We start from the raw sequence: 13,919 nt of genomic DNA, 5'->3' as shown, positions 1-13,919 counted from the left end.
GGAACTCACCACCCAACGTGAAACGCCTGTGTGTAACAACCTCTCCAACAACACCGGCTACGAATGACGCGTCCTTCCGTTGACACAATTAATGTATGCTTCAACTAAAGTGAAACATAGACATAGAAATGGGACTGGGAACACACACAAATATGTTGTCCGTGAATCGGCCAAAACAAAACAAACCATCTAATGCGATGTAGGCACAACAGTACGTAAAAAAGTGCAGAATTAGCGAATGAATCACACAAAAATGATGTTCTATAAATCGGGAGAAAATGTAATGACGTGCGCACGTCAAAAATACAATGAAGTGAATGAGTAATGTTAAAAGTGGAGAACGAGAAGTTAATCCTATCAGAGTGGACTAGAGAATGCAGATGCTCAAGGGCCAAAAAATAAAAGAACAAAATGAAGAAGTTTGAAAAAATCCTGATCTAATACATAAACAAACTGTCTAGAGAAACAGATATAAACGTGTACAGCTAACCACAACATGAATTTGGCAAAAACTTCAATTACAGCATGCATGATAGTTCAAATTTGTCATTAAGTCCTTTGGAAGACAATATTTGCATACACCAAATCCAATATGACTCTCGTTGAGATAATGCCTTTAACATATCTCTGTCCAAACGGTTCTCAACAATTTCAAGCACTCCAAATCTAAGCTGTGCAATAGTGTTGTTCGATCTGCCAGGGTTGTGTTAAGATCGAACTCATTGTCTTAGTCCTAATCCTGCCTTTATGTTCAGTGATTCTGGTACGGAGAATTCCATAAAGCAAGTCGCATGGACATCTGATGACATAAATCACATGGTGACTATTGCAGTTGGCATTGACATTTAAAGAAATCTTTTTGCCTGTACGAGGATGTCGTAAACTATTACCAACAATTACACTGTTGCAATGTGAGCAATTCATGTATTTAGTCATTCCTTTGAATAAAACTTTATTGGTATCTGAGGGTTTATTTAAAATTTCTTTAAGATTTCTTGATCTTTTGTATGCAAATAATGGGGGACTAGAAAACATACCCTTAAAATCAGGTTCAGACTGAAGCAAATCCCATCTTTTAGGATGCTTTTTTTCACAAGGTTAGAATGAGTAGAAAAAGTTGAAATCAACACTTCTCTAGCCTGAAGAGGAGAAGATATTCTTTTTTTTAGCAAGTCCTCACGATTTAAAACTAATGCTCGCCTCTCAGCTTGGTCAATTACTTGCTGGAGAAAACCTCTGTTCAGAAACTTCTGCTTGGTCTGCAAACCTAGCTCTGGATCCGAAGTGATAGTTCATCCTGGTCAAAAATGTGTCCTAATTCACCACATGAGTATACTTCTAAAACGGGAAGGAGCATAAGAGAGTCACAGGGTGTCAGGCAGAGGATAAGAGCAAGGTCCAGTCCAAATCTGATTGCCACTGGTCAGCTGGGTATTTCCAGGAAAAGGCCTCTTGTAGCTTACGGTATCCCTAGAGCTTGAAAAAGATGTCAACCTTATGATCCCTGGAGTCTTTCTCATGGGCAAAATAGGGAGACAAGCCCAGTCCTTCAGGTCACAGAGAGCAGGTCCAGTCCTCTTCTAATATTCCACAGACCAGGGAAGTGTTCTGTGATGGGTGCCAGGATATGCAACATTTATACCTGGCATTAGCTATTGAGTGAGAATGACTCGTCAGCATGCCCTAGCCAATTTGGTAAACTTTTCTAGTACCAACCCTACACACTTTGGGCATTTTCAAGATGGCAATAGCTTTCAGCCACATTAAATTGGGGCGTTGAACACTGGGGGTGTGTGTGGGAAGTGTACTAGGGTAATCCTAGTGTCCTCCCACATCCGGCACTAAAATCTATTTTGGGTCAGCCACAGTACCCACAATAAACCCATAGAAAGAAGTCTGGTAGGACAAAAGCAGAGTCCTTCAGCAACAAGCACGAGTAGTTCTGGTACCTAGATCAGTCACACCTATCAAGGATAGGTGTAGTTAAGCTCTACACTGTGAAACCATTCTGTTTTCAGGAGGTACCCCACATGGAACCAAACAAAAAGAACCAGACAGACACACAATGGGATCCATATCAATAAGCTGTTTGTTCACCTTAAACAGAGGTGATATTACCGAAAAGGAGAAGTATCTGTAGAACTGCCCATATAGCAGCTGTGAGTGATGAAGACGTCCCTCCTGATGTGCCAGATACAGGACCAGGCCTGGAAACACAAGCTGTTTCTGTTTTGTTCTTATTCCCCAGTACACTAAATGCTCCGAATATTTATAGTACAGTTCCAACTAGTCCTTGTCCGAAACTATCCTGTAGCCAAGCCCCAGAGCAAGGCTCACCTACCACCCCTTTACTTATAGAGTGAGGGGTGTAGAAGCAGTCATGATGTAATCATGGGATGCTATTTTCTGCCAAAAGTCAAAACGTTCCCAGAGTGTTGCTAGATGGCTTCCAGTCAGCGCTCCTGATCTTAATTGATCTCTGGGCCGCATTTGATACAGTTGACCACAAAATGCTTCTGGCTAGACTTGCCTCCATTGGAGTCCGTGGTATCATATTAAACTGTATGTGCTGCAATTTGTCGGAGAGATGTCAGGTGGCTGCTTTTCCCCCCACCGCTCTGATTTGAACACCATCAAACATGGAGTTCCACAAGGTTCGGCACTTATCCCAATTCTTTTCAACAAATATATATCAACCCATTAATCACACTTCATTGTAACCCATATCAGACAAGTCAACTATCATCTGCGGCGTACCCCGGGGCTCATCCCTCAGCCCATCGCTGTTCAACATCTACATGGCACGTCTCGCCCACGTCGCCTGACAGCACGACCTCAACATCATCTCCTACGCCGATGACACCCATCTGATCCTTTCCCTCACCAAATACCCTCTCACTGCCAAAACCAATCTCCACGAAGGAAGGAAGGCCGTCGCCGAATGGATGAGGAACAGCCGACTGAAGCTGAACTCAGACATGACGGAGGTCCTCATCCTTGGATCCACCCCTTCGGGCTGGGACGACTCCTGGTGGCCGACCACACTGGGAACAGCTCCAACTCCCAACGACCACGCACGCAACCTAGGGGTCATCCTCGACTCCACCCTCTCCATGACTAAACAGGTCAACACCGTCTCCGCCGCCTGCTTCAACACCCTCCGCATGCTCCGCAGGATCTACAAATGGATCCCCACCGCAACAAGAAGAACAGTCACCCAGGACCTCATCAGCAGCAGGTTGGACTACGGAAACGCCCTCTACGCAGGAACCATGGCCAAACTCCTAAGACGGCTGCAATGCATCCAGAACGCCTCTGCACACCTGATCCTCGACATCCCTTGACGCAGCCACATCACACCCCACCTGAGAGACCTGCACTGACTCCCCGTCAATAAGAGGATAACCTTCAAGCTCCTCACACACGCACACAAGGCACTCCACAACACCTGACCAGCATACCTCAACAGACGACTCAGCTTCTACACCCCCACCCGCAAGCTCCGCTACACCGGCCTCGCCCTCGCCGTTGTCCCCCGCATCCACAGAACGATGGCCGGTGGCAGATCTTTCTCCCACCTCGCCGCCAAGATCTGGAACACACTCCCCACCCACCTACGGCAGACCCAAGACCTACTGACCTTCAGAAGACTCCTCAAGACCTGGCTCTTCGAACAGTAGCAGCACCCCCCTACCCCCAGCGCCTTGAGACCCTCACGGGTAAGTAGTGCGCTTTACAAGTGATATGATTGATTGATTGATTGCTGATGGTACACAACTGATTTTGCATTTGACCGCTAACAGCAGGCTGCTGTTAATGCTTTTCCTAACTGTATGAATGACATCATCAATTGGCTGAACGTCAACTCCCTCAATTTCAATCAGGACAAAAACGGGATTATGTGCTGCTTGCAAATAAGGTCCATGTCATACTCCCGTCTAATTTTTGGCCATTATCAACCAGTGAAGAGCTGATACAATCCGACTCAGCACTTATCCCCGGGGGTCATATTTGACAACAAGTTGTCCATGGAGTGTCACATCAACAAAGTTGTGGGCCCGTGTTTTCAGCTACTCAGGGGCCTTTGGAAGCTTCTTCCACGGTTGCCTGCGACCGCCAGAACTCTATTTGTATGCAGTGTTATTTTCAGCAGGCTAGACTACTTCAACACCCTTTTGCTAGAAGCGCTGGAACTCTTGTTGAACAGACTATACTGACTCCAAACGTTTGCCACCAAACTGGCACTGTACAGACCCAGGAGATTATCAACATCTAATGCTATGAAGGAACTTCATTGTCTACCGTTGTAATTAAAATTAGCCTTTAAATCACTATGTATAGTCTTTAAAGCACTTGAGGGCAAGAGCCCAGTGCCCCTACAAAACAGATTAAAAAGACACTCTGAAGGGGGAGATGTCACCACTCCACAACACCAAATCTTATCTGCATTGCAAAATTCCAGAACACAACACAAGGTGGGAGAGCCTTTATGGTCAGAGCAGTCCTAGTCTGGAATAGCTACCTACTTTCCTTAGATCCTCGTCAGATATATTGCACTTTATAAAAGCCCTGAAAACTTGGCTTTTCCCTAAGTAAAAACAACAGTTAATGGATAGAAGGCAGAACAATGTCATACATTCACCCCAGTACAGAGATCTGGGCCTAAATCTATCGTTTTTTTGCTCATCATGCCATTCCAGTGTGAACCGAGCCATATGCAAATCAGCCTTGACCCTGTGCCTCATGGGAACCGTCCAGCCTGAACTGCCAAGCCAGGTCCTCCCTGGACTGGAAACAATAATCCTCGGACCGGTTTCGGGGTTTCACCCCTCTTCAGCCAGGATAGCTTGATTCCAGTGGCACGGGACCCACGTCTGGGCATACCGTCCCACTCGGGGGGACAAATGCAAAAACAACAGTTGATGGGCAGAATGCAGAACAAAAAGTAACTCATCTTTACCGTTTATAGTTTCTTAGTTGCAATGGATGCTTTCTTAGTCCCGGCAGAGGCTCTCAGAGCCAGGATACCAGTATGGTGATAGAACACTCTATAAATCTTTTAAATAAATAAATAAAGTGTCCCTCGATTGTCCTCCAATTTTCTTTTCAAAGTCCGAATTAATCGGAGCTCTGAATAGCCATCCAGATCAATGTCCTAAAAAATGATCACGTAAAGTAAATCTGGGGAGTTTCCTGTGCTTCCATTATTGCAAAGATTATAAGATAGGAGCTTACCTCTATGCCCTGTTGGAAAAAAAAAATGAATCACCTGACCTATATCCACCAAATAAATTTTGAGTGCTGGGCAACTTCCAAACATGTAAAGATCATCCACCTGCATTTCGGAGCAATTCTTACACCTTCCTTCACCCTGATCGGACAACTTCACTAAGATTGCAGGGACCAGTAGATTGTGTAGATGGTGAAAAAATGGCTCCTACTCAGTGATACAGATTTTAAACATGTTATACAGATTTTTCAAAGATTCTTGCCATAAGTGTTCTATTCTGGGCAATGGCAAGTATAGGTCCCAAATGTGACAGATTGCCGGTGTGTTTCTCTCTCTATATTCTAGTAAGCCGCAGTACCAATATGCAACCTCCTTCCTTCTTGGAGTTTGGTAATGTAAAGCGGCTCCTATCTCAGAGATATCTTTTTGAGATATTTTTGCTTTGAATATCAAAATTTTCATTACTGATACCCAGAATGAAATATACTCCATCTTGTCTGTCATTACACGTCCTCCCAGGAGAAAAGCTCACCTTCTTCAGTTAAGTGCCCCCACTGTACTATCCCACCTGTGATCAATGGCATTCTCAAATACTCCATAAGGAGCTTGGGGAAGCCAGGGGAATCACAGGGTTCTCCTGACTTTATACTACAGACATGCTGCTGACGTCAGAATCTTTAGCTTCACTTTTTAAAAGTATTATAGAGCGCCAAAGTTATATAAGACATTTTCTCTGCATAATCCTGTCATCATCTCTTGATAAAGCACAACTATTTTAGAACCAAACAATGGTCGTAATGCTTTGATCTGAAATGCTCAACAGAACAGTTTTATATTCTGCAAGTTCAGGCCACCTTTCAACTTCTTCTTTCTAAGTTTCTTCCACAAACGCCTTTCCCCTTTAGAGATCTAGATGAAACTGTTTATTCTACATTAGAGCTAGGCCAAAGCGGTTATATTAAAACTCACAAGGATATTATCAAATATGTAAGTAATTTTGGGGACAATTAAAATGTTCACCAGTTTTTGGACCCTATGATTCAGAAGGCGGTGTCACTGACGTACAAAAAACTGGTGAACAATACCCCGGACTCCCTAGGTCCCCTGCGGGAGGCTTGGGAATCAGACGTGGGGTTGTTGGAAGATGATGATTGGTTGGAGGCCCTCCAGTGTCCCTGGGATATTGCTATCAGGGCGCACTTTCGACTTGTTCAGCTGTGCCTCCTTCATAGGTCATATGCTTTGAGAATGGTGCTGGCCCCTATTAAGGGCGGTGGCTCAGAGTTGTGTGCCAGGGGGTGTGGCGAGAGGGGATAGTTCTTTCATTTTCTGTGGTCCTGCCCTAGGATTCAAAAGTATTGGAAGGGTATAACCCGTGTGATGGAAGCTGTGGTGGGGGCGCAGGTCCTGCTAGAGTCTCAGTGGCATACTCTTGGTGTCACGGAGAGACCACGTTGCCGAGGTGGGCAAAGTTATGGTTGGCCCTGGAGGGGTGGGGGCGTCACAAAAGGGAATATTGCACATGCCTGGGGGGCGGTGGAACCTCCGACTGTGACAGCTTGGTTCTGTGATTTGGACTAGTGTTGTGGGACAGAGGAGGTGGTGTACCAAAGCCACAATGGGGAAAAAAAAGGGGCCTTGGACTTTATACAGATGTCTATGATGGGTCCCATGAGTGGTTGTGAATGAGTTCCCTGGGAGGGTTTAGATACGTAGTCCTGTGGGTTACGGGCGGTATTGCCTACAATACATGTGTATTCTGTGTTTTATAAGGCATGGCATGGCCAGGATTGGCAAATGCTTTATTTGTATATCCTTGCACTGCTTGTATCTGAAGCTTTTTGGGTTTAAAAAAAAAAATATCATTCACCAAGTTAATTCTCTCATAATTTGGCAGGTTTTCTCACCTTCCAAGGCAGCGACCAATTTGCTTCCTGCCCTTTTGAATGTTGTGCTTAGGTTTATATTCCACCTTTTGTGTGATGTTTAAGCCTAAATACCTAATTTGCAGTATTATTCTGTTGTCTGTATATTCTATTTACTGTGTCAATATTTCAGATTTACTGTTGTTAGAAATTGGGTTTCTGGTTGTATGCACCTTGTCCAAGCAGGAACCACAATCTTAGTCAGGGTTAAGTCAGATACACACCCTAAATTAACCTATGCTCACCCTCTGGTAGATTGACACAGATCCGTCACACTTAACTGAAGAGGCAAATGCGTATATGTGCAACACTTCAAACAGTAAAACAGTGAAAACAGTTAAAACACCACACAAAAAGATACCACACTTGGTTAGAAGAAAATAGCTCAATTTAATGAACAAAACAAGATCAAACTGACAAAAATCCAATAAGTATAACTGGAGTTATCAATTTTTGAATACTAATTTAAAATGTAGTACTTAAAAGCATAAAGCGCCAACCGTGGCTATCTGGTCACGCTAGACTTGTTCAAATCCAAGTTCAGGCCGACCACGATAGAGCATGGGTCAGACACAGTGACTAACCTTGTCCCACTGCAAAGTAACTTAGTTGCGTCGTCGACTGAGCCAAGATGCTAGAAGAAAAGAGGTGAGGTGTCGTCGTCAAACCACAGGATGAATACGATACTTAGTCGTCGAACCGCAGAAAGTTGAGGATGTGTCAAGAATCAAGGTGATGCACCACGCAGTCAGTGATGCAATGAACTCGATCCTTGCAGCAGCGGCAATGCATCGTTGTCAAAGGAGGTGAAATGGTTTTGAGCGTGCAATAGGGTTGATGCGTGGATTTCTGCTGGCGCAGGAATTTGAACCCACATCCAAGGGTCCAGGACTGGATTGGCACCACTTGGCAGGGCAGGACTCACAGTTGGCAGAGACAAGGTGATGTAGCAGGTGGTTGGAAGTATTTGATGTCCCTGAGACTTCAGAACAGGAGGGAAGGCAGAAAGCCCTTGGAGTCACTTTGGTTCTGAGATGGAAAGATGCAGGTCCAGTACTTCTCATTGCTAGGCAAGGAGAGCAACAGCACCGCACAGCAGAGCAGGAGTCCACAAAAGTAGCAGTCCAGCAGAGTGGCAGTCCTTTCAGCAGCACGGCAGTCCTGGTACAGTATTCACTCGTCCAGAAGTGTACTGAGTTGGTGGTGTCAGAGGTCCAGTACCTATTTCCAGTTGTGCCTTTGAAGTGGGAGAGACTTCATGGAGACACCTTTGAAGTGCACATAGTCCCTGCCCTTCCTGCCCTCACTCCAAACTCACTGAATGGGGGTATGCAACCCTTTGTGTGGGGACAACACACAGCCTATTCAGGTGTAAGTGTTGGCTCCTCCCTCTTATACTGCATAGGATGGTCCATCAAGATGTGGCTGGCCCATCAGTCAGACCTAAGTTCCTTTTGTGTGTGGGGCTGTCCAGAGGGAATCAACGAATCCCAGCTGTCACGACACCAGACGTGCATTCAGAGACAGTCAGAAGGTACCAAATGGCTAAAGTAAGAAAATGCCAACTTTCTAAAATTATCATTTTCAGAATTTCAATTTAAAATCTGACTTCACCATATGTTGTAATTTTAAATACTGAGGGCGGGGGAGCGCGGACGGGTGCGAAAAGTGCGCGGGAAGGGGGGCCCCAAGAAGTCATGGACTGCAGGATGGGGTAGGGGGAGGGACGGGAAGAAAATAGTGTTCAGAGTAAAGGGGCCAGTAACCATGAAAGGATACAAATGACGACATGGCTGTCATGGGGAGGGACTAACAAGCCTAAAACCAATCGGAAGGCAGCATTTAGGACCCAAGCCAATAAAAAAGATGGGCGGAGAGTGGGCGGAGCTTCCACGAAGCGTCCACGCTACACTGAATACTGCATGCCTCGCAAAGCTAGCACCGCATGCGCTGCAACGCTAGGCTCGACCTAAAAAGGAAGTTTTGGGCCTGGCAAGAAGGTTAACTTGCCAAGTCAACATGGCAGTTTAAAACTGCACAAACATGCTCTGAAATGGCAGGCCTGAGACATGTTTAAATGGCTACAAAAGTGAGTGGCACAATCAGTGTGTAAGCTCACTAGTAGCATTTCATTTACAGGCCCTGGGAACATGTAGGGCACTTTACTAGGGACTTATAAGTAAATTAAATATGCCAATTGTACCATGTTTTAAGCAGAGAGCACATGCACTTTAGCACTGGTTATCAGTAGTAAGGTGCCCGGAGTCCTAAAGCCAGCAAAAACGAATTCAGCAAAAACAGGTGGTCTGAAGGCAAAACGTCAGGGGAAACCACACCAAGGATGCCAGGTCTAACAATCGTCATTCACCTAGTATCTGGAAATACTACCAAATTTCTTTGTTACTTGGTTAATTTTAGTTAGTGAGTACTCAATATCAGCAGTATATATTAATAGGTCATCTGCATACATCGCCACTTTTTCTAGGTCACGTTTGAACTGAATTATATCCTTCTCTTGTCTTAAACTTTATGCTAGTGGCTCAATGTACTTGTTAAAGAAAAAGAAAGATAACGGACAACCTTCTCGAGTTACCCTCTCTATCTGAAACGTCTGAGTGAGATTCCTAATAATTAACAAGCTGGCTAGGAGAGACTTGTATAAAGCTTTTATGGTTATCACAAATTCTTTTTTAATTTCAAATCGATGTAGTGTTTTCCACAATTAAGTCAACAAAGTTTGTCAAAGGTTTTAGCTGTGTCTAATGTTTTAGTAGCTAGAGGTTTTCTATGTTCCTCAACAAGTCATATGGTGCCAATTATCAAATGGAGCATCTCAGGCATTTGTCTTTCTAGAATGAAACCCTTTTGGGCCCCATGAAATCAAAAACCCCATCATCTCGCTGAGTCACTTAGCCAGGACCTTCTGAATATTTTATATTCACAGTTTAGCGAAGGGATGGGCCTGTATGGCCCTCATTTCATAGGATCCTATCCTGGTTTCAAAATGAGAGCATTAGCTGCCATACTTCAGGAAATAGGGATAGTTGTCCTTCTATCAAAATAGTATTAAAAATCTCTTTTAACACAGGCACTATTATGTCAATAAGCTCTTTTATAAATTACTCTTGGAATGCCATCAAGGCCAGCGGCTTTTCCCCACTGCATTTTGCACATAGCTTGCCTATATTAATTTTCTGCTATAGGCGCATTAAAGTTGTTTAACTGAACATCCTTGAGGGCTGGGGTGTTTTCTCTAAACATGATATTCACACCAATGGAGTAACCAATGGATCTTCTCGATACATGAATCTAAAGTGTTCATAGAAAATTCTCGTTTTAAGAATCTGACACTGGCAAATTAGTATCTGGGCAATCTTACCGTTTAATATAATTCCTCACTATATCTGTCTATGCTTTGCATATTAGCAAACCTCCACTTTTTCCTCCGTATTCAAAACATCTAACACTGCTGGCTTCGCATTTCTTCAGAAGAAGGCCGAAAAGATGGAGGAGAGACGCTGCTCAGCAGGCTGAGTGAACAGACACCTCTCGGCACCGTACTCTACTCAGACAAACAATAGGAAGGTAGACACAGGATTGGTTTGGAGGAGCTGGGAGGCTTATATTCGCTCTCCTCTTGCTCCCTTTCAAAAGCTGTTGTCTCTACCACCGACCTGCAGCGCCTGTGCAAGGTGGCTGTTTGGTGGCTGTGGAGGAGTGTAGGCGTTGGATGGTTGGGGGAGCATGGCCCGGCTCCTGAGGCGTAGGTGGGTTGCGCGTCCAAGCTCTAGGTCCTGGGGGTGCATTTAGGAGAGGAGCAAAGCCAGAGTCACCACAGGCCGGAGTAGGCTGTGCAGAGAAAGGAAGGAGGAATTGACTTAATCTGGGGCAGCGGTGTTTGCAGCGCAGCCCATTACAGTCTTCCCTCTCCTAGGGCCCCCACTCGAGGCTGTGGTCCCAACTGAGACTTGAACAGTTGCAGTTGGGGCATCATATTAGTCTCCCAAGGTAGACATATCTGGTAGGAAGGAGGTGGAAAGCTGGACTCTGAGGATAGGAGCAGGACTGAAGGGGGGAATAGGATAAAAAGGAGTTTAGTAGCCAAGCATGCTTGGATTCAATAAAGGTACCACCAAAGCGAAAGACAAAGCACACACAAGCAAAACCACACAAATGTAGCCTAAGATCAGACACTTCTATCAATCTCAAAACTTGATGGGTAGGAGAGGAGAGTTTAATGAAACTATGCTGAAATCAGCAAATCCTATGCTGTCCTACTCTGTGACCTCAGTGGTTGTGACAGAAGGTATGAAAATTCATAACCCAGTTTTCTTCCAGGAAAAATAAGAGGCACAGTTAAGATCACCCCTTCCCTTAGATCCATCTTTTAGACCATAATCAATACTGGTATGGCAGAGATGAGGAATTAGGCTTGGCAAGAGTAACTAGCTAATACCCCCTAACTATTTCTGACATACAGAGATCAAGTAGTGCTTCATTAGCACATGAGGGTTTCACAAGGAAACAGTGTGTCTATAATATCACCATCCATGCCACAGACACCATGTAAGATCATCACTACAAGGCCTCTTGCCTCTGCCGGTGGTTATACAAAACTCCCAGGTTGCCCCAGATGTTGAGCTAGGAAATGGATTTAGAGACTTAGAAAATGCTGGTGATGAGGCAACAGGGGTTGTTTTGGGAGAAGGGAGTCCTGGCAACATTGGTGTGGCTGACAAGAGGACTCAACCACCCAGTACCAGGTTTTGATCTGAGGACAGCAACAGTTTCATAGGAGGTGTAGAGAAAATGTTAGGAAAAATCCCAAAATTAGTTAGACATAGCTTCTGTACCTCACAGAAGAATCAGAAAGGAATACAAAAGACTTGCTCCCGACTTGAAAAGAGGATAGAGGACCTTAGAAAAAGAGCAGCTGAGATAGAAGCAGAGTTATGACAAATTAAAGAAGCTGTAAAGGGGTAATCATTAGCCATATCACAGCTAAAACAGCAGTATAAGGAAATGATGTAAAACCTTAAAAGGTTGGAAAATCATTCCAGGCAGAACAACTAACGTCTATTAAGAGTGCTGTGGGGGCCTAAGGGCTATGATATAATGCAATTAGGTATTTACCTCCCACAGGAGACTGTTTTAAAAGACTCTCTGACAATAAACCTAAATAGTGAGATCCAAAGCGTGCATAGAGATCCTTGAAGTTAAATCAAAACTGTAAGAGACCGAGAAAGATTTGTATATGTTTTCATACGCAGTTAAAGTACATATTTTGGAGAAGGCACTTAAGAGTGGCTAATTAGCGGTAGGCAGGGTGGCCTTTTTTATTCGTTCTGATATATGTAGAGTAATTGAGGAGAGACAATTGGAGTTGGGAAGAGTACTCCAGACCTGCAATCAATAGGGGCCGAAGTTCAGTTTCAGTTTACCAACTATCTTAGAGTTATGTGGCAGAACAGAATGTACCATGTCAGGAGCATCGAGGAGGCAGATACTTTCATTTTAGAACACAAATAGTAGACTGTGTTGATGAAGATGGGTAAGAGGGTAATGCATTCTGCGTATATCCTAAACTACACTTGTTCCTATTTAAACATACTAGATCTAGGTACAAGTCCAGCTCTGGGCTGGCAATTTAAGAATGAGTATCGATGCCACAGGTGCAAATAGGAATGGTACAAGTCCCAAGAGGATGCAGGAGAGTCCCTGAGGGGGTGTTGTTAAGAGTGAGAGAGGTACATGGGTGTAGCATAGGTAGAAGTAGAAAAACAAGAAAAATGTTGTCTTCTAACGCCAATTGTAGTAGTCAGAATGGTGATCTTCTCAAGTAATCAACAAGTCCTGCTGTTGAAGAGTAAGCTAAAACAGCAAAAGGTATACCTAATAATGTTGCAGGAGATGCTTACATACATTTTCTTCAAACTTAAGTAACGAAGAAGCCATATGGCCAAAAGTGAAACAGCAGATAATAAGACTAAGGGCCTCATTACGCGTCTGGCGTTCCACGTACTGCCAAACTTGCGGGGGCACGCCGGTGGTGGTCTTGCGACTGTCCTATTATAACCTGTGTGGTTGGCCCTACCTGCACCCCAGTACCTCCACGACATGGACAGCAGCAGTCCATGCAGTGCAGGTACGGATTTTGAAGTTCCCATTGAGGTGTCTATTTCATAGGCACTGCATTGGGAACGCCCAAGAAACACCCGCACGACAGGAGAAAACTTCTAATCTGGCGGGCGTTTCAACCACGGGTTTGGCGGTGCGGGAGTGGGGCAGTCCCGCTCCACCTTAAATGAGAAATACACAGTAGAGGCTTCTCTGCAGAACTAATAGGAGTCTAGCTTTCTAGCTTAGAAGTGCCAATGGGAAAACGCAGACGGGAAGCCATGAATGTCTTGATATAACATATAAGTACATAATAAAGGCAGTTTAAAAACAACATGATTGATATAGAAGCAGTTGTCTAATAGGCGTAAAACTATGTGCACGTTTACGCAATGGGGGGAACACAAATTTCAAATGGTGCCCCAGGGTTTCAAATATATTGCAGTCAAACTGGATACCCGGGTTAGTCTTTTGTGCACTTAAACTGCATGGTTACGTTTTTGATTTCCCAAGGCCCAAGGGTTACTCAAGGAGTTGTCTTAGAATACAGAAAATACTATAAACGTAGTAATCACATACAATAAACTCAATGTTAAGTCAGAACCATTATTAGTGAAAAGAATACTAGCCAAGATTATATTACGATC

At 44.3% G+C, this 13,919-nt stretch overlaps 1 protein-coding gene across 1 annotated transcript in view; it reads left to right on the top strand.

Annotated features, from left to right (window-relative positions):
* Positions 1-13,919, top strand: part of LOC146788619 (uncharacterized) — a 1,185,638-nt gene that overhangs the window by 45,656 nt on the left and 1,126,063 nt on the right. The window lies entirely within an intron of this gene.

Source organism: Triturus cristatus, chromosome 11 (genome assembly GCF_964204655.1).
Source record: "Triturus cristatus chromosome 11, aTriCri1.1, whole genome shotgun sequence".
NCBI classification, from domain to species: Eukaryota; Metazoa; Chordata; class Amphibia; order Caudata; family Salamandridae; genus Triturus; species Triturus cristatus.
The sequence above is the reverse complement of the archived record's forward strand: the minus strand, read 5'-3'. Positions and strand labels throughout refer to the sequence as shown.